The sequence below is a fragment of the Microtus oregoni genome, unplaced genomic scaffold (assembly GCF_018167655.1).
Source record: "Microtus oregoni isolate MIOR12 unplaced genomic scaffold, Mior012 000031F_ref0000149, whole genome shotgun sequence".
Lineage (NCBI taxonomy): Eukaryota > Metazoa > Chordata > Mammalia > Rodentia > Cricetidae > Microtus > Microtus oregoni.
The window spans coordinates 25,748,579-25,776,197 of record NW_024543090.1 but is presented as its reverse complement, the minus strand read 5'-3'; the positions used below and the strand labels follow the sequence as shown (position 1 = coordinate 25,776,197).

Sequence of the window (27,619 nt, the reverse complement as noted above, 5' to 3'; positions counted from 1 at the left end):
TGATAAGATTTGAAGCAGAGGTACATCTATATCATCTATATCTATCATCATTTTTTCCCATATCCTGGCATGAGCCCTTAAATGCATTTCATTGATATGTAGAGGAAGATTCCTTACAGCTGTGCCTGTCCCTCTGTTGACCATGGCAACTGTGGGGTGAGAGCGGACCAATCTGGCTATCTTCCTCCATACACAACAGTAGTGGGAACCATCACACAGTAATTCCTTCAGTAATCACTTGCCTGATGATAGTTAATACTATATGCCAAGGAATGATTAGTCCACTGGCTGGCATAGCAGGGTCTATTTGATTAGCAGAGAGAAAAAAAGGAGCATCGTGTTGTGTCTGTTGTCCTTTCTGTAAAATGAGAATAATAATTTTAATGATGAGCTTGTTGCGAGCATTAGACGAGCTAGAACCAGGTAAAGGACACACACTGGTGTACAGTTGGGCACTTAGCAAATGTTGGTTACTGTGTTGTGATTGTCTGGACAACTAGAAAGAGGAGAAAAGACTCTGAGCCCATGGGGGTTGAAATTGGGCTGCAAGGTCATGAATGGGCTCATGCACTCAATACGGATCGAGACACATACGATACAGAGCCTGGTTAAAACTCCAGGCAAAGCTGCTCGTGCACCTAGGCAGGAGGGAACATGACGTAACTCTCTATTTTACTCGAAAACTTAGCTGTTCAATGAGGAAAGAGGGAAGAAAGGGAGGTTTGAAAGCACGGAGGTTGGGGCTGAAATGGCAGTGGACTTTTTGAAGCTTTCTTCAAATGCCAGATGACCCTGCATACTGATCCCAGGTGCCTTTCCTCAACTTCTGCCTTCTTTTCCTTCTAAGGGCTGTGTCCCAGCTTTCTTTGGAGGACTCCCTGAGGATGTCAGCTGCAGAATGCCCAGAGTCCTTCCAGAGCCTCTCAACTTCAGGAGGGTGTCCACGGGGTTCAGGCATAGAGAAGGCCCAGCTCCTTCATCCACCAGGAAACAGACAGGGAAAGCCAGGCTCCAGAGTTCTCACATGGGGCCAGGTTGGGGCCAGGCCTTTGTCTGAAGATCAATCACAGTTTGCCTTTTCCTTTCCTTCCCCAAGGACCAACTGCACTGCTGTCTCCTAGACTTCCTTAGGAAATCATAAACACCCAAATTCTCATTTCAGAATCTGATTCTGAAGAGCTCCTAAGACAGGTGCTGGAGCCAAGCGATGCAGAGCGGGAGAACGCCATCAACAGACCAGCGGTGCTAATGGCAAACTCAGCTCCCACAGTTTGAGGCCGATTCCTCCGTGCCTTTCCTGCTGACTGATTTGGATGGACTGAATTTCCTGCTCGGCTCCTGTATCATGTTCGGGACAGAGGCCGTATTCCAGGGAGCTTCATGGAAATCAAACAGAACTTCAGTTCCCTGGGGAGGCAGAGAAGTGGCTCTCTGACTGCTCTCAATCCCTGGGAATGAAGGGAGCTGTCTTCAATCTCACCCAGGTTTTCAATGAGTGGACTTGACTTGAGTCCTTCCTTGAGGCTCCTGGCTTGATGCTGCCACAAAAGGCTTTGGTGAGGAGAGTTCTAGATATTTGTAGATCTTCACTTACCAGTTACCTGCCCACACTGTTGCTGGGTATTTGGTCGTTAAAAGATTCCTCACTGCCTCAACCTTCTGGGTTACTACTTCTCCATCCAGGGGGATCCAGCCACTAACTTTCATAATCTCTGGAAATTAGGGGTAGAGTTTGAAAATGACTTTTGTCCGTGCTATCTTGGAGCTGTCCATGGATGTAAAGATATTGGTAAGCATTGCTGCAGAGGCGCTGGACTAGGAGGATTGTGTAGAATGAATTGCATCTACTCAATAGGTAAAAACTACACTAGAGAAGATGCCGAGCTGAGATCCCCGTGTGTAACAGCTGACTGTGTTCTGTGTAGAATAGTAGGACTTCTCAATTCTCTAGGGCACAGGGACATCCAGCAGCTTCCAAAACAGTAGAAGTGAGATGAGGCATGGCTGAGAAATGTCACACTTCCTGCCTCCCAGATATTGCCCATCATCCCCACATATCTCCAGGAGGCACAGCTGCTGTCTCTGCACAGGTTCTGAGCTCCTTCCCAAGGCAGACTGAACGTGAGTCATCTTTGCTGATTCACTGGGCTTAAGGATTTAGCTGCTTCAGCTAAAATCTGAAAAAACATGGTCTAGGGGAAGAGTTTGGATGAGTAGGAGCTTGTAACGCCCACGTTTCCATTTCTGATCCTGACCGTGGTCACCATTTGGCAATCCTTTTGTTGTAGTTGGCAAAAGTGGACTCACCATCTCAGATTCAGTTGAACATTGTGGATTTAACTGGTGGGGTTCTCACTTGCTTTTGTAGTTGGTAAATGAACATACATGTATGTGTGCTCCCCCAGTGGGAATCTGATTAACTGCTATATAGAACTGAGACATGCTAGGGTAGTTCTAGGATGTTTTTTAAACAGTGGCTGTCAACTAGCAAGAGTACAAAAAACACTATCACCGGGAATTTTATCTGCCTATTGTGTGAACCACATGGATGTTACATCATATACATGAATATTTCTCCCATTCATGCAGAGGGTGGCACAGCCCAGGACTTCTCACGTTGTGGTTTGGATATGGTTTGAGTGTCTTCCCAAAGACTTTGTTAGTTAGAAGCTTGGCTCCTAGTGAGGTAATCTGAGAGGTGTAGAGGAAAGTTTCTGTCCTGCCTGGTCCTTCGGCTGTTCAGTCCCAAAGAAACACATGGAGGCTTATATTAATTATAAACTATTTGGACTCTCAGCTCAGGCTTACTGTTAACTAGCTCTTACAACTCAAATTAACCCTTAATTTTTATCTATGTTTAGTCATGTGGCTTGGTACCTTTTTTCAGTAAGGCATTCTCATCTTGCATCCTCGGTGTCTGGCTTGCAACTACTTCTCTGCCTTTCCTCCTCCCTGAATTCTCCTAGTCTTGTCACCCCACCTATACTTCCTGCCTGGCTACTTGGCCAATCAGTGTTTTATTAAACCAATACACAAGTGGCAAGTCTTTAGAGTGTATAAGAGCATTATCCCACAGCACAGAGATGGTGGAAATATTAAGAGACTGGCTTAATCTGGTCCCTGGGCATGGGGACCCTTAGAAAAGATTGTCATTCTCATAGCACCCTTGTTAATTCCCTTGAGAGTGGGGTTATTATAAAGAGTGGCCAGACCACTGAGTTCTGTTGACTTTCTGTCCTGCCATGATATCCCTTTTAAGAGCCATCCAGTTTAAGTCTGCCTCAGAAGTATGCTGTGATGCCACAAAGGAACTTGTCATTAATGGTCAAACAGGTGGGGCTGCCTGAATTTGAATTGTCACCCTCCCAAACTGTAGACTAAACCAACCTTTTATCGTTACAAAGCACCCATCATTAGATATTTTGTAATAGAAACAGAAAATGAACTAAGACGTCAAATTAGGCTACTAATCGTTTTGCCTGAAGTCATACAAGAATTTGACCTGCCTCAGTTTTCCTTGCCCTGCCAAGGGTAGCCAAACCACATTTGTCAGAATTTCCTGAATCCCAAGGTTAAGCCAACAGACAAACATGTTTACTATGAATTAATTTTTGAAGAAATAAAAGATAACTAAAGGGGAAGTCCAATCCACTCAAGCCACCTCTGATTTATTGCCTCTAGCACCCATCAGACCATGGTGCTCTGAAAGGATGATAAAGTGTCAACACGGCTGGCTGCTTTGCTTTTGAAAAATAACCCAGGACCAGATCAATAAGTAACTAGAGGCTGCGTGTTCATCTTAATTTTTAAACCTTAAATATTAGTTATCCTTCTCCTTCTACCTTAAATCTATGCAAAATCTCCATTGCCTTGATAATGAGAATACAGAAGCTAAGGCCAGATGAACCAAGGAGAACATAACAAACCCATCCCTCTGCCTCCAGAGTTGTGAGCATCCTGGTATAGCCCCCTTACTAGGAGGTGTTGCTTACCAAGTATACTCAGGAGCTAGAAGCAAAAGTATTCATCCACTAAAACAGTCCCAACAGATGTACAGTCCTTGTGCAATGTGAGCCGCCACATGGGCCTATGAGGTTGTTCTTCAGAGAGCTAATGCATGCAATGAATATGTTAGCAGAGACTTAGTATCTCAGTACAAGATGAGTGTCTTAACTGTTACTTGCTGGAACTGTGTTTCCAGTGCTTAGGTTGGTTGAGTGTGACTTGGTGATTGGGTTGTCACAGCCAGCCCTATCCTAAGATAGACACACTCACAGCCTGTGCAGGTCAACTGGTCTAACAGGAACAGAACTGGGAGACACAACATATGCAAATAATAAAGACTGAGCTTGGGAATGTCTGCAGAGGAGAAATGTCTGTGACCTTTGCATTTTCCAGGCCAATAATAAAGGCTAGGTTCCTAAACTTTGTCACTTTTATTTTCAAATAAGAACATTATAAATACTGTAGATCCATTTAATTTCATCTCTTTTTTTTTCCCTTTTCATTTTAAAGGTCCACACTTAGATTAAAAAGCAGGTAAGTCCTTATGTCTCAGACTTAGCAAACAGTTAAATCGCCAGGCCAGAAGTGCTAATAATAACAGACCCTTGTTTTTTACCCCAAGGTACACTGATTTATAGAGGCTAGAGGCCCTGAATTCTACTTCTAACACAGTGGCTCTCAACCTTCCTAATGCTACGACCCTTTAAAACAGTTCCTCGTGTTGTGGTGATCCCTAATCAAAAAGTTATTTTTGTTGCTACTTCATGACTGTAATTTTGCGACTGTTATTAAATGTAACGTAAATATCTGTTTGCAGGCTATCTAATATGCTATTTTAATGAAAGGGGTCACAGCCCGAAGGTTGAGAACCATCTTTCTGACAACTTCCCTGATGGTTGGTTCTAAAGCTAGTTGGCAGACCACATTTCAAGGCAAGCCAGTTAGTTAACACTCACTGTCTTTCCTGAGCTCCACTCACTTCATTGTGGGCCAGGCAACTCTACCTTGCCCCTGTCTCTGGTCTTTAGACAACAGGTCATCTGGTATACCACAGTCCCATTCACTGATTCCAAATCACATGTCATCCAAGGATGAAACAATGCCACCCTGCTGCAGAGCTACGAAGTTTGGAGGATGGAAATAGTACTCCTCTACCATTTTACTATCAGACAGGGCAGGTTAACAGCCTAGTTGTCCAAAGAAGAGGGAAAAACACTAAATAGCAGGGAAGGACCAGGACAAGGATAGTGTGGTCTCGTCTAACTAGTAGCTAACGTCTCTTCCTTTGGTGACTTGGCTCTCCTTCCAGGGAATCCATTTTGGAAATCACCTGGCCTGGAGAACTGCCTACCATATCTCCCAAGCCTCAAGTGTCCATCATTGCCACAAAGGCACAGTCCTGGGCCTAACTTCGGAAATTCAGCCTTTGTCTGACCCCTGGAAGGGGATTCAGACAGTCAGCAGTTGATTGCGTAATTTATATGAGATTATATTATGTCTTTTTGGTCTGCAAAGCAACCTTAAAATGAAGTACTTATTAGCCTCACTTTGTAGATGGAGAAACTGATATTCTTGGGCCACCAGCTTGTTCAGTGCTTACCCAGAAGCCAACCTGCACAGCAGCCACAGACCAGACACTTCGAGGTTATTCTCACTCTGCTAGGTTCCTCTTCCTGCCCTTTCTAACAGGGAGGTGGCAGAGGTCAAACGTGAAGCTAAATACAGACTGGAGATTAACTCATCTATTTCTGTAATAGGAAAAACACACAAAATCCCTACAGCCACATCACAGAAGAGTGACCCAATTAATTCAGTGAGGAGATCAGCCACATTGATCGGCTGAAGTGTGGAGAGGACAATGCAGCTCATTGATTGAATGCTTTACTTTTCAGAGGCTTGTATAGACATAGCTGCAGGCAAGTCTTTCCTGAAAGGGTTGCCATGACACCAGCCAATGGGTCTACTCCCCTTGGCTCCCCCTGCTTGCTAGGGCAGGCCTGGCAGGGCCTCCTTGGTCAGAGGTCTGCTTGCCTAGGTCACTATCTGAGTTCTACTCTTGGATTTGATGGCTTTTCAAACAAATGGCTTGTCTTTCAGGGCAGCTTTATTTCAATTACTAAGTACCTCTTGACTCTTTACATTTACAAATTACTATCTATGCTCGTTTTGTTAACAAGCCAGGCACAGAAAAAGGACCCATGGTAATATCCCCATTGTAGAGAGGATGGATAAAAGTCCAGGGAAGCTTAGGTCATTCAACAGGCTCTACTGGGGCCAGAATGGTCTCCAGGAAGATACATCAATGAAGATGCATTAACCTTAAGACTCAAGTCAATTAAGGAAGAACAGACAGGAATGAGAACAAACATGCTTCCCAGGTACCAAATGGATGTGCAGCAGAATCTTGTGTGGCAGAAAAGATATCAAAGAGAGGGGTGAGGTTGAGAACACCTGGCTCCCTCAGGAAGGGCCGTGTTCTAGCTGTTTGCTAGATGAGCTAGATCAGTATTGAGCTCAGCCTGCAGAGGAAAATATTATTCCATTTCCCAGATGAAAAATCAAGTCTTCCTAACTTATAACAGATGGGTTAACAGACTTGGATTGTCACCCAAGTAAATTATCTCTGCAGGGTGCATTTAGGGGCTGTGTTGAATGGTCCTCAGCAGAGGAAACACTTTGTTTCTTCTTTCTGCTCTTAAGTGGATATATATATATCCACTGGTACATATATATATATATATATATATATATATATATATATATATATATACCAGAACAGAGCAAAAGGTAAAACTTTCCATTTAACTCGGGCCTTCTCTCTGTTATAGTGTTGCATTTAAAACACATAATAATTTATCAATAGCAGCTTTGGAAAACACTAGAACTTTCTACTAACTTCTAAATAGGTCTCAAGTGTGTGAATTTCACACAATACAGAACATTAGCAGTACCTTTCAGGAGCCCCTTACATCTTATCACTTCCCACTGGTCCATTACCAGCTCAGCCAGTTGCATCCAAGCAGCAGACTGAAACCTGAAAGATGGTAAATTCTCCTCTATCCATTGCCACCAACTGCAGAAATCTGGGAGTAGACCTGGAAAACAGTGTAAGCTGTACCTGAGGCCAAAGTCAGCTAGCCTAGGTAGGAGATCAAGGGGGGTTACAGATGACAGTGGCACACGATCACAGGGAGCAGCTGCTTGCTCTTGCTGGCCCAGGAGCTGAGCTCCTTGCCGCTAGTATTCTTTGCCAAGACTAACCTGGGACTAGAAAGTCAGGTGGAGAAGCATGCCAAACCTAGGCTGCTTCTCAGCGTTCAATTGATGCAGTTGAGGGCACTGGAAATACTTCTTTGCACACATAAAACACACCCCAAAACTAGGGGTCCAGGAGAGGTGTATGAGCTTTAATTACTGTATATGTTGAGGGGGTCAGGAGGCTGATGCTGAGTGTGCAGTCTTAGCTTTGACGGCCACTTTCCTACTGTAGGAACTTCCTGAAGGTAGAAAGCACATACAAACCATTTCCTTACAAAATCTCACTTGCCTATCATCTAGCTACATAAATATATCCTCATAATTAAGTCCCTAACAGTGCTTTTTTTCCTTTCCGGAGTTCAATAACAGACAGTCAATACTTCTCAAACTTATTTTGATGTTGTTTTAAAGCATCTACCATTGAAACATAGCCAAACAGAACAATGGAAATAGATTTTTCAGTCAAGGGCTAGATACTTGAGCAAATCGCCATTGAAAGGAAGTGAGATTAAGTAAATAATTAACTTATAATGAGTTAATTCCCTAATAGGTTGTGATGGGGATATCTTAGGATGTGGAGAAAAAGTATCTGTCAAATGTATTGAGCCAATACCGGTAAAATAATGGCCAAATATTGATAGTGACCAGATCATAAGTGAAATATTTTATCACTCAATCATGAAATCAAGCCTAGGAGACAGATATTGCTAAGACTCCAAGAGAAAATCGTAAGCTCTCATGTCAAAGGACAGATTATACACAAGGGCCTGGGTTCCTGGTCCTTGTATTTCAATGGATAGGATTTTAGCCTGCAAGAGGCCCAGGATCTCTAGGGACTGCAGGGCACTTGTGTCGTTCTGGGGGTGATATGTGAGTAACAGTATCTAGAAGACGGGAAGGGCCGAGGGCAGGTGTTTGGTAGAGAGTGGGGAGGAAGGAGGTACCACCAAGATGACAGTTTAGATGTTGTGGGTTAAGCCAGAATCTGGGTCACTTAAGACAGGAGGCTCTTCTCTCTTGGAGGAAGAAAGGACACAACTACAAAGAATTAAATTCAGATTCTTGATGTATTTTACTGCTGAGTAGTACTCTAATATGTATATATTCCATACTTTCTTCATCCATTCTTCCATTGAAGGGCATCTAGGTTGTTTCCAGGTTCTGGCTATTACAAACAATGCTGCTATGAATATCGTAGAGCATATACTTTTGTTGTATGATAAAGCCTCTCTTGGGTATATTCCCAAGAGTGGTATTACTGGGTCCAGGGGTAAGTTGATCCCGAATTTCCTGAGAAACCACCACACGGCTTTCCGAAGTAAAAAACAAGGGCTTCTTGAATTTTGCATGCAAATGGATGGAAATAGAAAACACTATCTTGAGTGAGGTAAGCCAGACCCAAAAAGAGGAGCATGGGATGTACTCACTCATATTTGGTTTCTAGCCATAAACAAAGGACATTGAGCCTATAATTCGTGATCCTAGAGAAGCTAAATAAGGAGAACCCAAAGAAAAACATATAGGCATCCCCTGAATATTAACCTTCATCAGGCGATGAAAGGAGACTGAGACAGAGATCCACATTGGAGCACCGGACATAATTCTCAAGGTCCAAAGCAGGAGCAGAAGGAGAGAGAGCACGAGCAAGGAACTCAGGACCGCAAGGGGTGCACCCACACACTGAGACAATGGGGATGTCCTATTGGGAACTCACCAAGGCTAGCTGGCCTGGGTCTGAAAAAGCCTGGGATAAAACCGGACTCTCTGAACATAGCGGACAATGAGGACTACTGAGAACTCAAGAACAATGGCAATGGGTTTCTGATCCTACTGCACGTACTGGCTTTGTAGGAGCCTAGGCAGTTTGGATGCTCAACTTACTAGACCTGGATGGAGGTGGGGGTTCCTTGGACTTCCCACAGGGCAGGGAACCCTGATTGCTCTTCGGGCTGAGGAGGGAGGGGGACTTGACTAGGGGAGGGGGAGGGAAATGGGAGGCGGTGGTGGGGAAGAGACAGAAATCTTTAATAAATAAATAAATAAATAAATAAATAAATAAATAAATAAAAAGAACAGATTCTTGATGTAAGGAAGGAATTTAACGCTTGGGACAGTAAGCAGTGGCAGTGCTGACCCAAATGAATCGTTGACAGAGCCTCTGTCCATCATGACTCAGCTGTTGCAAATATTCTTGATAACCCAGAAAAGTAGTATGGGACACACTTTGCTTCTAGGTTATGAGGTTGGTGTGTGTGTGCTTCCCCTGAAGCCAATCTGCACTGACTATAGAGACTGATTTGTTTTGTTAGGGTTTCTCTAATGCCATCATCCAGATCTCTACAGTGATGAACTAGCCAGCATTTAAAAAAGAAATTAAAACTTGATATGAAAAGGCTTAACTGGCACTTAGCAATGATGGTGCTAATTAGCACTAATTGCGCTGCTTAAATAGTCCCTGAGTAATAACATTCATTTTAAAGTCAGAGTTTTGGCTGGGTGTGATGGCACATTTCTTTAATCTCAATACTCAGGAGGCAGAGTCAGGCAGGTCTCTGTTAGTTGGAAGCCAGCTTGGTCTACAGTGAGTTCAAGGCCAGTCAAGTCAGCATAGTGTGACCCTGTTTCAAACCAAAGCAAACAAACAAAAGCAAGAGGTTGTGGGGCTCCTGACATAAACATCTTCTTTATTTACTTTGTAAGCTCAATGATGCTAAGACCAAGTGTTGCTCATCTCTTTACCAGCCCCAAATAGATATAGGTGTTTCGGTAGAGAGAATGGTAGCTTGTGCTAGCTTTTTTCCTTGAGGAGAATTACAAGCTCTCCAAATGAGGAGCTTTGACCATCTTGTTCCTGGTTGTATCTCCAGTGTCTGGGAAGAAGATCTGGTGCATAAAAGAGTACAAGTAATATCTGATGAGAAATGAGTCGAACATTAAGTAAAATTGTGCCAGAAATGTAGCCAAAACTTCATGTATTTCCTGAAGAAGCAATGAGGGCCAAATCTACCCCTCTCCCAAGAATTGAAGAAATAGAATAGATGATTTGAGGTGAAATCTCAAAGAGTATATGGGGCTGGGTGGTGGTGGCACATGCCTTTAATGCCAGCATTTGAGAGGTAGAGATGGGCAACTCTCTGTGAATTCAAGGCCAGCCTGGTTTACAGAGCGAGTTTCCGGACAGGCTCGAAAGCTACAGAGAAACTCTGTCTCAAAAAACAGAGAGAGAGAGAGAGAGAGAGAGAGAGAGAGAGAGAGAGAGAGGGGAGAGAGAGAGAGAGAGAGAGAGTAGTATGTGTATATGGGGAAAGGGTAAGAGTGCTGTATCTATAACCAGTATTAACGTGCAATCTTATTTTTGTATGTTTGTGGTTTTGTGTAGTTGTATGCACATATGCTTTATGTAAATATCTTCCTTGTTCACCATACCATCTTATCTTTTGAGGCAAAGTTGTTCCCTGACCCTTGAGCTCCTTGATTTTCCTGGCTGGCTGGCTAGTGATCTCTAGATATATTTCCACTCTCCTTCCCCTAGTGCTAGAATGACAGATTAATGCCAACGAACCCGATTGGATCTGGGGCTCAGAATTCAAGTCCTCATGCTGAGCCATTCCCCAGTCTTCCACATATATGCTTTTCAAATAAGAAAGTTAAAAGTTAAACTTCCTAGACTTTAAAGTTCCTAGACTTGAGATTAATTAGTGGTGTTCATTCTTTCAGAAACACCGGGAAAGCATTTGCAGTTCTCGGCTTCATATGACTTAACATCACTTCCATGCAAACTCATCTATGTGGCTTTTCATGAACACATTTACAATCACTCTAAAATATGTTCTTACCCACCCCGTGCTCACACACCCTGTGCTCACACACCAAGTTGCCAAGATAATAAAGGTTTGCTATCAATGAATCTATGAGATATAACTTCTCTGTTCATTTTAGTAATCCAGAATAAAACGTGGAGGAAAAGAACAAGGGGTCTGCCTTAGTCACTGTTCTATGGCTGTGAAGGGCCGCCATGACAAAGGCAACTATCATAAGAGAAAGCCTTTAGTTGGGGGTTTGCTTATAGTTTCAGAGGCTTAGTCCCTTATCAGCATGGTGGGGAGCATGGCAGCATGCAGATTGGCGCTGGACTCTAGCTGAGAGTTCTATGGCCTGATCCCCATAGGCAGAGAGAGAGGGAGAGAGCCTGGCCCTGGTGTGGGCTTTTGAAATGTCAAAGCCACCCCCCCCACACACACCAGTGATATATGTCCTCCAACAAGTTCACACCTTCTAATCCTTTTAAAGAGTTCCACTCCTAGGTGATTTACCTTCATATATATGTGCCTACAAGGTGCCAAGGTGCAGGGGAGGGCATTCTTATTTGAACTACCACAGAGGCCATTCAGTTGTTTGAACAGTTGGATTAAGAGTTTGGGTTAAAAGCTAATACCCTTCACTTACAGGCTCATTCCTTGAACCATTGCTTTCTGACAGGAGACTAACAAACACTTCCAAAGACAAACTCAATACTAGGGAGCGACAGAAGAACTTGGGAGTCAGGTGGGCACTGCAGCAGAGATCCAGGGACTTAGGGAAAGGAAGTGATGTGTGTGCACATGCATGCATTTGAAAAGGAACACAAGGCTACCACAGGCTTGGTTCTCCCAGAACCATTTTGGATACAGGCTGTCTCCATCACACCAGTTCTTTTTTTTTTTTTTTTTTTTTATTTTTTTTTAAATTTATTTATTTATTAAGGATTTCTGCCTCGTCCCCACAACCGCTTCCCATTTCCCTCCCCCTCCCCCGATCAAGTCCCCCTCCCTCATCTGCTCGAAGAGCAATCAGGGTTCCCTGACCTGTGGGAAGCCCAAGGACTGCCCACCTCTATCCAGGTCTCCTAAGGTGAGCATCCAAACTGCCTAGGCTCCCACAAAGCCAGTACGTGCAGTAGGATCAAAAACCCACTGCAATTGTTCTTGAATTCTCAGTATTCCTCATTGTCCGCTATGTTCAGCTAGTCCGGATTTATCCCATGCTTTTTCAGACCTAGGCCAGCTGGCCTTGGTGAGATCCCAATAGAACATCGCCATTGTCTTAGTGTGTGGGTGCACCCCTCGTGGTCCTGAGTTCCTTGCTCGTGCTCCGTCTCCTTCTGCTCCTGATTTGGACCTTGAGATTTCTGTCCGGTGCTCCCGTGTGGGTCTCTGTCTCTGTCTCCTTTCATCGCCTGATGAAGGTTAATATTCAGGGGATGCCTATATGTTTTTCTTTGGGTTCACCTTCTTATTTAGCTTCTTTAGGATCACGAATTATAGGCTCAATGTCCTTTATTTATGGCTAGAAACCAATTATGAGTGAGTACATTCCGTGTTCCTCTTTTTGGGCCTGGCTTACCTCATTATGATCTTATGACCCCAGGAGCAACATAAAGGGTAGCACTTGGCTCTTAAGTTTGTAACACAACATACTATTCTCTCAAAAACACCCCAGTTTGAAGTCTGAGAATCAGCCCCAAGGCTTAGCAGAGGAGCTGAGGAACCCCATTTCCACAAGCAGGCTCATTGGAACTCAGGGAGGGCTCAGGCCCGAAGCTCTCCCCATGTTCCTTTGTCTTCTTGGCTCTCTCTCTGCTATAATCTTAGGTTTGATCTTCTCCAGGTTGCAGGGACTCCTGCCAAATGTCACCACTGTGCCCTGGCTTACTCAAGCCTGCAGGTTTGTTTTTACTTTTATTTTGTTCTTGTTTAAAGGTACTGATTTGTTAGCTTCTGCCCTAGAGACTCTTGGGATAAGTTTTCTTTCCCTAGAAATCTCATCGCTTTTCTAGTGCTCCACCAGAGCCCTGCAAACAGTAAAGGTGTGTCTTAATTTCCTCATCACTGTGATCTTTTCCTGTATGACATCCCATTTTTCTTCATCCAATTAATATGTTATTAGAGAAAAGATGAACATTGTAGGAAAATATTTTAAAATCCGTGTAATTACATTTTACATGTGTAAACACACATCTTTCTTATGTTGTATATAGTCTTAGAATATGGTTTTAGTTTGCTGTTTTACTAAAATTAAATTTACTAAACTAAAAATTTATGGAAGGACCTTTAACACATGACTATTTTTTCATAAAAATATTCTTCCATCATCAAATAATTTCTTGATTAATAAAGATTTGTGCTGTGAAAGTCACCATGCAGCTAAAAGACTGATAATATTTAATACCTTATTAATTCTAGAGCAAATTTCTAGATTTCCTGGGTGTGTGCATGAATGTGTGTGTGTGTGTGTGTGTGTGTTTATATGGGTGTGCAAGTATTTGTGAGTATATGAGTGTGTGCATGTAAATATGAATGAGTAGTGTATATCAATATATATGGGTTTATGAATATGTGAGTATGAGTTTTGTATGGGTATGGGTTTGGGTCTATACTGTATATGGATGTATGTGGGTGTATGAGTGTCTGTGGATATATGAGTGTGCATGTGTATGAGTATTGGTGTATTATGTACATGAGTGTGTGTGTGTATGTGTGTGTGCGTATGTGTATGTATGTGTGAAAGTGAGGGTAGGGGAGAACAAGTTGATAATTATATATGATACTAACAGTTGGACCCTTTGCTGTTGCTCCCAATATGACAGGACTACATCTACTTTCATTAATGGTTACTGTACACTTTCAGAAAGCTGACAGGTCCTCCATCATCTGCGTATCATCTTCCATATATAGAAACATATACTCTGAACAAATCTAATAGAACTTTGTGAATTGCCATTTGATGTATTCATTAACTAACTCAGTGACCAAATTGAAACAAGTTAAGGAAGCAAAATTTTACTTAGGTTTATAATTTCAGAGGGTTTAGTTTGTTGTCAGTTGGCCCTAAGTGAGAGGAGAGAGAGAGAGAGAGAGAGAGAGAGAGAGAGAGAGAGCAGAGAGCGAGCATGTACGTGTATGTGTGTGTGGGAGACATGTGGGGAGCAGTATGCATATGGGTGTATGTAGCCTTTCCTGACTTCACGGGAGAGGTTTTCCATGTCAGGACATGCTATGTTTATGCCAAATTCAAGGGGACCCTACAGCCACTTGAATGCATTTTGCCCAAAAATGAAGCGGTGAGACTCAACTACACTCATGTCAAGGCTGGGAATACTGTTATTTATCACATAATAGCAATTAAGAGGAAAATGGTAATAAAAATAAATTATTGTGTTAGAAATAAAGCATCTAGGAATGAAGTAGGATTTCTTTGGAAGAGTGTAACACTCTATCTGTGTACATTTGTGTCAGGGTTTTACATAAAGCCTCAGTTCATAACTCATTGCCACCAAGGTTCACACAGCTCTGCAAATTTTTAGCACAATAACAATAGGATTATACAGAAGCATTTATTCTTTTTTTGGAATAAGGGCTGGTTAAAAATAAATATACTGTGGGAATTCCATGGTGATAGTAGGAGCTATTACAGCTTTGGTGGAGAGCAGGGCAATACTAAAGATTCTCCCAGGAAGGATTGGTCCTAACAGGAAGACACTCCAATGATGTCATCCAGCTCACGTGATCTCTTTATGCGTTGTGAGGCATAAAGTATCAGCTTCCTGTAGGGTGGCTAGATCTGGGTGTTTGAGGACTAGGTGATTAATTAGATGTGATTACAAAGACTTTAGTCAGGTTTAGGCCTTCGTTGCCCTGGAGACATGGCTTGGTTCCAGGGGAAGAAAACATTGGAAGATTAAATGTAGAAGAACCTTTGTATCAAGTTAACTAATTCATTGGAAGTCAAGAAATTCAGCCTAGGCTGGCCTAGAATTTGTGATGTAGCTGAGGAGGATGACCCTCACACTCGATCCTCCTGCCTCTACCTCTTAAATGCTGGAATTACAGGGATACCCACCACAACCAGTTAGGATTTTGTTTTTAAAGTTTGTTGCTTGTTTGTTTTGTGGTAAGTTCTCACTACGAAAGTTTAGCTGGTCTGGAACTCACTATATAGATCAGCCTGGCCCTGAACTCATAGATATACTGTTGCTGCCTCCTGAATGCTGGGACTAAAGGCATATACCACCACACCTCCTTTTATTTGATGCTGGGGATGGAACCCAGGGCTTCATACATGCTAGACAAGCATTCTACCAATTGAATCCCATTTCCAGGCAAGAAGTATTTCTTTGGGATTCTTCTTCAAATCTCAGTTATTTTTCTTCTATTGAAGGCTACCAAAACTTCAATTTCTTCAAAGAATACACTATGAGATAACATATGGACATGTAAAATATGGAGCCTCGCTGGACTTGGCAGATAGTTTATCAGTGCCTGGTAGGTGTGGCAAGGGGCAGTGGGGTCGGCACAGCACCAGGGCAGTGAGCTAGACTGCTGCTCCTGAGAGCCTTGGGGAACGTTATGCTAGTGTTTTGAAGGTTGACTCTGAGTCCATGACGTCATCTGGGAATTTCCAGAAGGAACTGGAAGGGAAGCAGTCTGGAGCTTGGGGCCCTGCATGAGCAAGGGATGGTTAAGCTGTTTGTCTTTTCTGCTGCTTTACTTAAAGAAAATGTCTGAGACTGAGTAGAACACAAACTTACTTTCTCAAGATCAAGACACCAGTGTTTGGCCCTTTAGCTACAAAAGCAGAAAGGCAGCTCCTGCTGACTTCCACAGGCCTGCCTCACAGACCTCTTCCAAGCACAAGGGAGCAGCCTGTGTCTTGGTCATCAATCATTCCCATCTCCTAAGACGATGCTACAGGAATGGCTCTTCCCCCAGCACTAGTCATGTTTTCAGGATAAGGAAGAAACGGGTGACTCTGGGTTAATTGGACTACAGGTATTTAGATTTAGACCATCCTAGAATTTGCATATCACATATAGTTGCTGCTTAGTGCAGAAAGTCTTACATTTTAAATAAATTTTAGAAGCAGGCAGTAAAGTTCAAAGAACTCCTTTGGTGTCAATTAAGATCTGCAAAAGTTCTTTTAAATGTCTAAGGGGGATGCTCCACAGAGAGGCAGCTTAAGTTAACCAAGCTGGAAGGAGCTGGGGAAATGCCTCTAAAGAGGTTCTGCTTTCTCTCTTTTAACTGGTGAATTCGTGAATCAAATTTTTACTTTGTGCCTAGCTATGAATACACAGGAGCATGATGGCAACGGTCACTGGTGAACTCTGTCTTTTGATTGTTTGTCTTGTCTTTTAAATATGTGCCTGTGTCTGTGTATGTGTGTGTGCACGCATGTGTGTGTGTGGTGTATGTGCATCCATACAGGGAGGTACTCATACCTGCATGCATGCAGATATGCAGGCGCTAGAGGAGTAAGTACCTGGATGGCTTCCCTTTATTGCCTTTTGCCTTTGCTCCTTGAGGCAGGGTTTTTCACTGAATCTGAAGCCCACTCTTCCAGGTAGGATGACTGACCAATGAGAGAGACCTTCCCACCTCTTCTCTGACCCATTATGGGGGTTATAAGTGTACTTGGCCAAGCTTGGCTGTTGTGTGCTTTTGCACAGCAAGAACTCTTACCCATGGAGTCATCTTCCCAGCTTCAAGGTGTTTGGCTTAGTAGTGCTGAAGCGTGACGTACACACATGCTATATGCTCATGGTGTAGGCTCATGGTGTAGGCTCAGAGTATAGGGTCTTTGTATATGCCTGCTTCCCTTCTTATTAACCTTCTTATTTTATTTTTCAAAACATTTCACTTTTTTTTGAAGCTACAGGGGGATGGACTATGAAGGCATGTGTAGACATATGGGTGTGGTCACAAACCTTGTGGCTCTCGGCAATCTATGTGTTACATGATTCTGTCTGGCATGATTTGGGAAGCTAGGCCTAACAGTCAATGAAAATTCAGAGTATTATTTTAATAACACTGCATTGAAGGTTGATGTGAGCTTGAAGAATATATGAAGAACAGAAAAAATTCTTAACTATATGCCCATTTAAAAAAGTATAAACACAAATAAAATACATGTTTATAGACAAGCAAATGATGTGGAAGTGTCATATATCAATCTGTTGATTTCATTGGTTAAGCAATAAAGAAACTGCTTGGCCCTGATAGGTTAAAACATAGGTAAGAGGAGTAAACAGAACAGAATGCTTGGAGGAAGAGGAAGTGAGCGCAGAGAGACGCCATGCTCCCCTCTCCCGGGCGGACGTGAGAACTCTGCTCTCTGAGGCACACGCAATGAAGCTCCAACCCAGGATGGACATAGGCTAGAATCTTTCCCGGTAAGACTGATGCTACACAGATTATTAGAAATGGGCTAGTCCAGGTGCAAGAGTTAGCAGAGAAGAGGATAGATATAATGGGCCAAGCAGTGTTTAAATAAATACAATTTGTGTGTTGTTATTTCGAGGCATAAGCTAGCCAGGCAGCCGGGGTGCTGGGGACACAGCCCCGCTGCTCCTATTACTACAAGCAAAAGCATAGGTTCTCTTAGTAAGAGAAGAGTAAATGTATTCTCTGATGACTTTCATATGAAGCGTGGCTTTCCCTTAGAGGAGATTCTTAGAGAGTCCAATGGAACTCAAGGGGAAGGCTCAGACTGTGTACACAGTTCATTTGATTGTAGCAGAAAGACAAGGGTGCTGAGATACCAGAAAGAGGGACACGGGCACTAAGTCTTCTTGAATGTACCCACAGAGAGACTTTGTATTAAGGGACTTTAGTGATTTGTAAGTAATACCCACTCATTGGAAATAATAACATGTATGTTCATGCCCAAACATGAGAGGTTTGTTTGATGCTTGTGAGTTCTTGACAACCTGCTGTTTTGAAATAAATTATGAAAGAAATAAAAGAGAAGACTAAAACACATGCCACCCCACCCTCTTTCCTGGTAATAGTCAGTGACGTTGCAACCTGAATGGAGATCTCCTGAATCTGGTATTGAGGATTGTTTACCCTGTTCATCAGAGAAGGGACCAAGGAAATTCATTTGATCACCTTGGTCTACATACGAACATTTCTCTCTGCCGGGAAAACAACCCCCAGCTCAGGAATGAGTCCCGATCTTCTCTAAAGGGTTACCTATTATCTAGGAAAGACAATGGCTAATGACCAAGCATGAGGAAGCCAGTTCATGAATCAGTAACTTGTGGACTACAGACTAAGTCATCTGAGTAAGACTACTGCAAAGTTCCTTTAAGGAAATGGCAGCGAATCCAAGTCTTCTCCCACTTGGCACACAAACGAGCCTTCCCGGCTTGGTTTACATGCAAACCAGAGAAGTTCTAAATAGTCTTGAGGGTAGAGAATATCCTAAATTCTTTGAGGCCAAATTATAATTGTGCAAGGAGCCCTGAAAGAGAATACAATGGAGAAACAAAACAAAAACCAGAGAAACATCAGCCAGAGAAATGTTTGGCAGAAACCCTGCATGTGCTTGGCATCACCCTAGACCTCTGCCTGTCTGTGGAACATTCAAACACTAATGCCCTCCGTCCAGACCTTCATGGACCCTGAGCAGGTCAAAGAGTGTGTTGTCAACGTGCGCCTCTCCCTATGCCCTACATCCACAAGAAAGCTGGTCGTAAGTACAGCGTCGTTTGTCTGCAAGACACCCTGAATGGAACTGACATCCTACTAAGCATGTCTTCTTCAGTGAAAATATTTTCCTGAGAACCTAAGTACTTTTTCTCTAATGAAGAGGCACTCCATTCCAAACAAACTACATGTTTGTTTGTTTGAAATAAAAGATAAGTAGATGTTTCTTTTAACTATAAAGGAATGCTGTGGGATAATCCTTTTGTACGCTGTAAAGATTTCTCACTGGAATTGGTTTAATACAATGTTGATTGGCCAGTAGCCAGGCAGGAACTATAGGTGGGTCAACCAAGCTAAGGATGATGGGAAGGAGAAGGGCAGAGTCAGGAGTCACCAGCTAGCTGCTGAGCAAGCAGAACCTGTAAAATTGAGGTAATATGCCATAACCATGTGGCAAAGCATAGATAGAAATATGGGCTAACTTAAGGATAAGAGCTAGCTAGCAAGAAGCCTGAGCTATTGGCCGAGCATTTATAAGAAATAGCAAGCCTCCAAGTCAATTATTTTGGAAGCGGCTACCAACCTCAAAGTGGGGTGAGCAGGTAAGTAGACACTCAAGTGCTGTGCCATCCCAGTCCTTGCTGCTGCTAGCTTGACTTCTTGCCTTGTCACACACAATAACTTAAGAGGCCTCAGTTTTCCTAAGGTGAAGAGAGTAGGAAGTGTCTAAAATTGCTCATTTGTTGCATGACCTGTGGCCTGCCCATATGGTCAGTTCTGAAGTACCATGCTGTAGACACCATTATGGGTTTTTGGTGACTGAGTGTGTGTGTGTGTGTGTGTGGCGGGGGGGGATTAGGTACCATTTAACACCCAGTAGGATCCATTTGTCCTCAGAGGAAACACTCCAGGAATCCCAGAGGAATGTGACATTTAAAATTGTACCTACTCTTTGTGCTATGTTTTTTCTATATGTATAAACTTTTGACAAAAAACTTACTTGATAAATTAGGCACTGTAAGAGACCAACAATAATATTTTAGATCTTAGATACTTCATTATGCAATTGCTTTGGTTTCCTTATAAAACCGAGAATATTTCCCCTCCCCTTTTTCTTTCTTAAAAGACGCACTTCACAGGTTCTTCTGTTGTCCAGGAATTCCCAGCAGCCCCGACTCTTGTGCTTGGGGCTATTCTGAAGAAGTCTTACTTGAAGATAAGCACCACAGTAAATCAACTGCTGATCTAAAAGCCAAGCAGGCTGCTGACTGATTAACATGATTAACTGATTAACATGTGCACAAGGTGGATACAATGGGCTGGACATCCACCGGACAAAGGAGCGATTCACATCCTGTTTGATTCTGAGCAAGCCAGCAGAAGGGGTCATCATGCTACTTAGAACAGGGCAGTATACTGCTATGACTGACTCATTCCTGGAATTTTTCTATCCCGTAATTTTAGACCTTGATTGACTGTTGAAATATGGGATTACAGAAAATAGGACACGGCAGGGATGTATATGCCTTTTCTCTCTATAAATGAACTTTTCTCAGTGTCTTGACTTCAAGGGTAGCACAAGATATTTAGTGAGATCTTTCATCTCCCTTCCTACCCCTTCTGCCCCTCCCCGCCCCCATCTCCGCTTATGTGCATGTACACATATTTGCCCATGGAGTAAACAAACAAACAAAAAAACAAACAAACCAAAGACCAGAGGATGGCACTGGGGACATTGGGGTGTCTTTCCTCAATCCTTTCACTGTCCTTATTTATTTATTTATTTATTTATTTATTTATTTATTTATTTGAGTCAGGACCTCTTACTGAAACTGAAACTTACTGGTTAACTAGATTTGTTGGCCAATGAGACTCTAACATCTGCCCATCTCTGTCCCTCAGTACAGTACGCAGTAATGCACAGGGCTTTACAAGGGGATTGGGAGTGTGAACTCATGTCCTCATGCGTAGATAGCATTTTACTGACTGAGTCACCTCCCCTTTGAAAGTATCAAGAACACCACATTTTAAAAGTATGGCACAACTTTGTGCTTTATTAGAATCGTGTCTCAGTGCCAGAAGGCACAGTAGACATCATCGCTCTGTCTTGAACATTGGGTCCTGGCAAAACTTGGCTGAATGCCAGAGGTCAGGCCCGTGGCTCATCATCAGGGATGCCTTGAGAAGCTGGAGTGGGGCACAGCTAAGTCTGAGAATTCCAGTGAAGGACCCTGAGCGAGCTTTCCTTTCCACAGCTCACACACTCAAGAGTAAATGCAAGAGGACAGCAATGAAACTGGATAGTGTGCTATCATCTAACCGAAAATTCACATTTCTTATTGTTTATAAAGCTTATTCGGGAGGATGCCCGATTTCCTTGAAACATCTGAAAACACAGGAAGAAAATTCATGGTGTATGTGTAGCCAGCTTGCAAGGCTTCTATTCCTCTTGCATCATGCCAGGCTTAGGCTTTGTGACAAATACAATCTAGTAGAAATGATGGCACCTATGCCATAAAAGGGACTATGGCATCATGGAGTAAGAAGGGAGACATTTGGACTTTGTTCCAGGACGTGACAAAGATGCTTGAAAGTTCTTGGGAGTTTCTGGCTTCTCAGGGCAGCCACCTCTAGAAAAAGACGTCTCCTGACACATGGATAGCCTCAATTTTAATTCTCCTTTCCTTCACTTGGATCATCATCTTCTCAATCTGTAGAGGGCATCCTGTCCTCTTCTCCCAGGTACCCCCTGTGGTTATAGTTTATTGTTTCTCCAAGCTGACTGGGTCCTGAGCATTTGCTACATAAATGAAATTTCCTCCAGAATAACGAGATAAGTTTTAGCTGGCTCCAGATAATGCCATGATGAGGATTAGCTGCCAACAAGCCAACACTGGCCAAGAGCGTGAATGCCACGTTCTGAAGACACTTGAGTAGCCTGTGTGGAACTGATTAGCCTATGAGGAATTGAGCTGCTGTTAACAGCCTTCTTGGTGCGGGACTGTGGAGAGTCTTCTGCCCAGTTCCATCAGGCACCAGGTTCCCAAGGACACTTGATTTGCTCCCTAAGGCTGCCGAGCACTGCAACTCTACTGCTGACCTTCAGAAACAATGTATTTCTGTCCTGTTTATTTACTTACTCAATGTTAGGGTAACATTATACAGTAGTAAAATATCTATCCTTCACTGAAGATCAAACACAGGGCCTTGGCAATGCTAGGCAAATATTCAAGCTGTTCCTACAGCCAGTATTATCTTACAGCATGTTAAAGGCCCTACCATCAGATCTACCTAGTTCTTTCTAAAATTAAATTTTTAGAAAAGAAGTGAAGGCCACACCCTCTGAACTGGAGATAAACCAAACACATTGTAAAGTGTACGTTGCGTATTAACAGAATTCCAAATATTCAATAGTGCATTCAGTCTCATCCTGTGCCAAGTGCCAGTGTCCCCTTGGCAATCATCTTCCTTTCTTTTAACTGGAGGTATTACCCTATCTCTGCTTAGTTCTTTAATGGAGGAGAAGGCAGGTTCTGCCTCTAAGAAGAAGCTGCAGACTTTCGAGGCTCTATTTTTGCATAGGATTATCTGACCGGATAGATTCCAGACTCCTTCTAGGAATTACATTCTGCAGCAGCAACTGAAATTAAACCTCCCGCACATGAAGTTGATAACTACAGAGGTGTGGGCAATGCCCCCTCTCTCTTTAAAGCAAAAATAGCTTGCTCTGATCCTTATCCTATTAGATAGATAAGAAACTCAATCTTCGTTTTCATCGAGGTTTCTCTCTTTCCTCTTTAATGTACCTTTCACTGAGGTTCTTCTTCCCCCTCCAACTTCCAGGGTCGGGATTATAGTCTTAGATGTTACCACAGTATCAGGACACACATCATGTTTTTGGGAAAGCTGGGCTAAGGATGGAGTTAATTGGTAGAGTACTTGTCTAGTCAAGAGAGGGCTGGAGAATTGGTTCCATGGTTAATAGTACCACTGTTCTTGCGGGGCTGGGAGTTGGATTTCTAGCACCCTCGTCAGGTGACTCACGACCACCTGTCACTCCATCGCCAGTCGATTCAACACCCTCTTCTGGCCTCCTTGGGCATCCACAGGCACACACACACACACACACACACACACACATACACACACACACACACACAGAGAGAGAGAGAGAGAGAGAGAGAGAGAGAGAGAGAGAGATAATAAAAACAAGTCTTTCTTTAAAAAAGTTAGAAGAAACAGAAAAGATAAAAGCAACTTAGCTATGATGACTAACTTCAGTTGTCAACTCGATGAGACAGAGACAGAGCCAGGCGTCATTTAAAGCACAATTCAGTGCAAAAACTACAGGATTTCTTGGGAGGACTGTCTAAGAGGCTGAGAGCTCAGGATGAATAATGTGGGAAAAGGAGAATCTCTCTCTCTCTCTCTCTCTCTCTCTCTCTCTCTCTCTCCTGGGCACCTTGATGTGAGCTGCCATGCTCTGATGATCTAAAACCCTGAGACTGAAATGACCTTTTCTTTTTCTTAAGTTGTCTCTCTCTCTCAGGTATCTGCCACAACAACAGAGGGTCAAATAAACACAGCGGAGCAGCCTTCAGGAACCCCAGGCACTCTTCAGAAACACTCAGAGAAGCAGAACTTAGAATGCAGAGAATGGAAAGCACGTTTAGAAACATCACCGAGGCTGCAAGGAGAGCCGGCAGAAGGGGAGACCAGAGGGAGGGTGCTCAACAGCACACAGGCCCACTGTTTAGGCCCGAGAAGTTGATCATTAAGTGCAAAACTTAAAAGTCTGCAATTATTGATCTCTTCTCACTCACCTACTTTCTCAGTATTATCTATTTTCATGAGCAACAGTATCAAACCATGAAAATTCTTAGACACCACACTCATATCCTCATCTCAAATCCTAGAGTTAGTCAGAAGGCCAGTGCTGATTCCGGTTCCCCAGAGCCGCTTACCCTGTTTAATTGGATTGATAGTGACTGCTGTAATCGCATTCGATGAGACTGTGTGCCGTGTGTCTGGGCTTCCTTCATCAGTGTGAGCTGCCCTTGTGGGATACACACAGAAGCAGCCTCTAGTTACTGAGGGGACTTCATAGCTTCCTAGTCCTGTTGGCTGCTGCCAAAGATTTTAAAATATCTATAGGAAGCCAAGGAGTTAGTCCTTGGAAGGCGGTCATGTGACTACCTAGCAGCCCTGTTTAGGGAAATGGCTGCATTCTAGGCCCCAATTATTATTTCAATAAAAACCTTTTTTTTTTTTAAAAAAAAGTATTCAGTGAAGTTTAGCAATAGGAAGCCTACCATTTTCTTCCTGTTTTATTGCTATTTATTGCTAGAAACTCTGACTGCCTCTAAGAGACTTTTTACTATTTATCTGTATCTTTGATTAGGCCTTGCTGTGCAGCCCAGATTAAGGCCTAGCTTCCAAGTTCTGGGATCTATGCAAAAGATGGGGTGGAAACAGAGATGATGAAAGATTTTAAAGAAACAATATTTTCTAGACAGAACAGAGCTGATATACATGTGAACTCAGAGAGGCTGTGACAGCATGCACATGGCCTATACAAGCTCAAGACAGACAGAGTCCCAGCATGAAGAAGGGGATGGGGGAACAGAGTCCCACCCCCACCTGAGAAGCTATTCACAAACAATACCTGCTAGGAATAAAAAATCAGTTTTCTCCAGTGCAGTGACCCTGGGTGTATCCATCCCACTCTAGGGCTGGCCGGCCATGGCCAAAAGTAGCTGGCCAGCTCAAGTTTGACACTTCAAATTTTTGTTGTTGGTGTTGCTATTGTGTGTGTGTATGTGACTTTTTTCATTCTTCCTTTTTAAAATTTTGTTTTTAAAGGGAGAGAAGGATGGGTAGGAAGGGCTTGAGAGGAGTTGGGGGATGGGGAAGGCTATGAGAAAATATACTGCATGACATTTCAAAGAATACAAAAGTGGTTAAAATTAAAAAAAAAATGACATGAGTCTAAGCAGGTGCTACCATACCTAGCATAAAAGATACCTTTAAATAGCACCAGTATCTAGTAAAGCTTAACTTCCTCTTTTCCCCCCTGTGATCTGAAAACTTAACAATTTCTAAAAGTAACATGGTGAATAATAGAAGATGTTAAAAATACTAGTCTCTATGTGTAGACGGAGCCATAATTAATACCTAGGAAGCCAGATGCTCTACGGCAAAGATGCCTCAATTTTCCAATTAACACATGGAGAGCTTTAACTACTTCAATTGGAAGCCCAGCCTCCACATAAGACAAGGGGGCCAAATGTACCACAAGCACACGTAGCTTCAGAGAAATGCCGAGTCCTGGAAACACACCCCATCTTATTAGCTTCAGCACCGATCTCATTATGAACAGAGTTGCTTACACTTCTTCCTTCTGACGAGCATTCAACAGAACTTGGATGTGTGCCCTTTTGAAAAAACCGATTCCTGCCTTCACAAACCAGATGGTGCACATCCTCTACACCCAGGCCTCTAACGGAATCAAAAGGGGCTCCTATTGTGTGCTATAATATAATTAGTACATCCGCAAGAGCATGTTCTTATGGAGACTTCTGGGAGTTAAACAACTTGGCTAACGCGGTCCCGCAGAGTGGGACAGGAGGCCACATGCCGCTGAGGAGTCAGGCTATGTGGAGGGGCTTCTTCTTCTTTAATTCTTCCAAAATAGGCTTCAGTGGAGGTGTGGGGCCCTGCCTCATGGGCTCACAAAGAAGCTGTCTTCTGTCTTTGACTATCAGAGACAAACAGTCTGCTATCTCATAAAGGAGCTAATCAAGCAAGAAAACCTCCCTCGTCCTCCCTTCCTGACTTCTTTCCTCTGCCCCTTTCTCTCTCTTCTGGCCTGATCCAGCCAGATTATATGTGTAGGATATTCTAATCACCATCATCAACAGCAGAACCGACACCCACTTGTGACTACCATTTGAGTATCACACTCACCACAGAAAGAAACTCGCATCCAAAGACAACTACATCATTCTGCAGTTAACCAACAAATCGGAGAATAGTATACTGTCTCCTACCTTGGAGATTATTCTGTCTTGGCAAAACCTAAAAGAAAAGACAAATGCATTAGTGTTTTTGTTGCTTCTGACCTTTGAAACCACAGAACTGAATTAAACAAATAGTTTCTCCAATAGTTTAGCAAAATGACTTATTCTACTTAATTTAACCGTTGGTTAGGGATACGTTTGGGGTGAGGGGGAGCCATGCACCAAGAGACTAAGCAAATCTCATTGCATCTAGGCTCTGGAGATGTGGAACAGCATTTTGAGGCAAAACAAAAACCTTTGACAACTTGGAGGTTGCCTGTCAACTGTGTCTTAGACATCCTGTCATTCCTCACAGGTCAGAGAGAACAATTCCTTTGTGGTAAGACCCTGTTCATGAAATGTGGCATCTCCTTCTCTATACAGTTGTCTAGGTTAGCAGTCAGGCTACATTGGTCACATGACAGCAGAACAAACTCAGACGGGTCATGATCTGTGTGACTTGCACCATTCTGTTGGCCTAAGTCTGAAAAAGCAGAAAGAAGAGTTTTTGAATAGTTGGGTGCCAAAGCTCGATGCTCAGTTCAGCCAAACATCATGTCCTCTCCCCAGTTTGCTTTTTGGAAGCTTTTCTTTTACATCCTAAATATGTGTGTGTTTAAACTTGGGCTGGGAAGATTTAATTAAAAACAATTCCATCACAGCCGTAGGAGCCTGTGCTTGCTCGACCCCCCAATGCTGCACGGCTCTCGGACACCTTTCCCTTCCTAAAACCTAAGATGGTCTCTCTCTCTCTCTCTCTCTCTCTCTCTCTCTCTCTCTCTCTCTCTGGTATTGTGCCAATTAGAAAAGATGTGTGTTGAGCAAACAGCTAAGAAATCCATCAAAAGGTAAGGGTTCTTTTTATTTGAGTGCTCTTTCCTAATGGGTGGGAATTGATTGATTAGCTCACCTAGAACAGGGTTAGCCTCGGGCAGAAACAGCTTTGTAGACCTTAGTGGACTGGATTTAAAAAACAAAAAAGTAGAAAATCAACATTAAGAATTCAATGGACTTCAAAAGCAGAGGAAAACACAGTCTGAAAGTATGTTAAAATCCTTTCATTTATTTCCAATCAAATGGCCTCGTAATAAATTATAGTGCTGTCCTGTCTAAGACTCTGCCTTAGCTGGAAATGTGCTCAGGCTATGATCTCTAAATTCAGTTTACACTGAAATTTTCCAAACTTCATACCCCATTTAATTTAAAAGTCTTTATGTCAAATATGTCGCCTTATGGACGGCTCCCCTTCCTGTGCCCCTCTGCTCTGCCAACATCACACACATCGGCTTTGAGACTACTTTCAAAAAGAAATTTGTCTAAATAGAAAATTTGCCTTTCAGAAAAGACAAGGGGCAGAAGAAAGCATCCGTTAATCCCCTGCCTCTGGCTGGAATCAACAGAAAAAAACCTTCTTGAAGGCCAACAGTGTCAGCTGTTGCTACACTAACCTTGTCTCTCGCCCACTTTGCTATTCGGTGTTTGGTATCTACAAGTACTCTGCTCCTGGCACAAAGGGGAAGGTTTTAGAGAGAGTAATGTTTCAATTTCAATGTGTGTGAACATTGATTGGGGTCCTTGTGAAAATGCAGATTCCTGGGCCAGTCCAGCTGCACTAAACCAGGCAGGGGCATTTCCAGTGTGTTCTACGGAACTGGAATCTGGAGACCACAAGTTGAGAAGCCCTAACTGCTGCGTGTGAAATGTTATAGCACGGAAGCTTAGTGTCAAGCGTTGGGTAGGAAGGGTTTGAAGTGGATAGTCCAGGTGGGTGCATTGGAGCACACCTGTAACCCCAATGCATGGGAGGCTGAGAAAGCAGGGTTACTAATCTGA

General features: G+C 43.0%; 1 protein-coding gene across 7 annotated transcripts in view; it reads right to left on the bottom strand.

The window, feature by feature from the left end:
* Sema6d (semaphorin 6D) overlaps positions 1–27,619 on the bottom strand; it is a 566,953-nt gene that overhangs the window by 145,500 nt on the left and 393,834 nt on the right. For 6 of the 7 annotated variants that reach the window (XM_041678890.1, XM_041678884.1, XM_041678891.1 and 3 more), the window contains exon 4: positions 25,778–25,805. The gene's annotated coding sequence lies outside the window, so the exon portion shown is untranslated. Of the gene's footprint in view, positions 1–25,694; positions 25,716–25,777; positions 25,806–27,619 lie in introns of those variants that run through there. The other variant, XM_041678886.1, reaches the window with a different exon arrangement.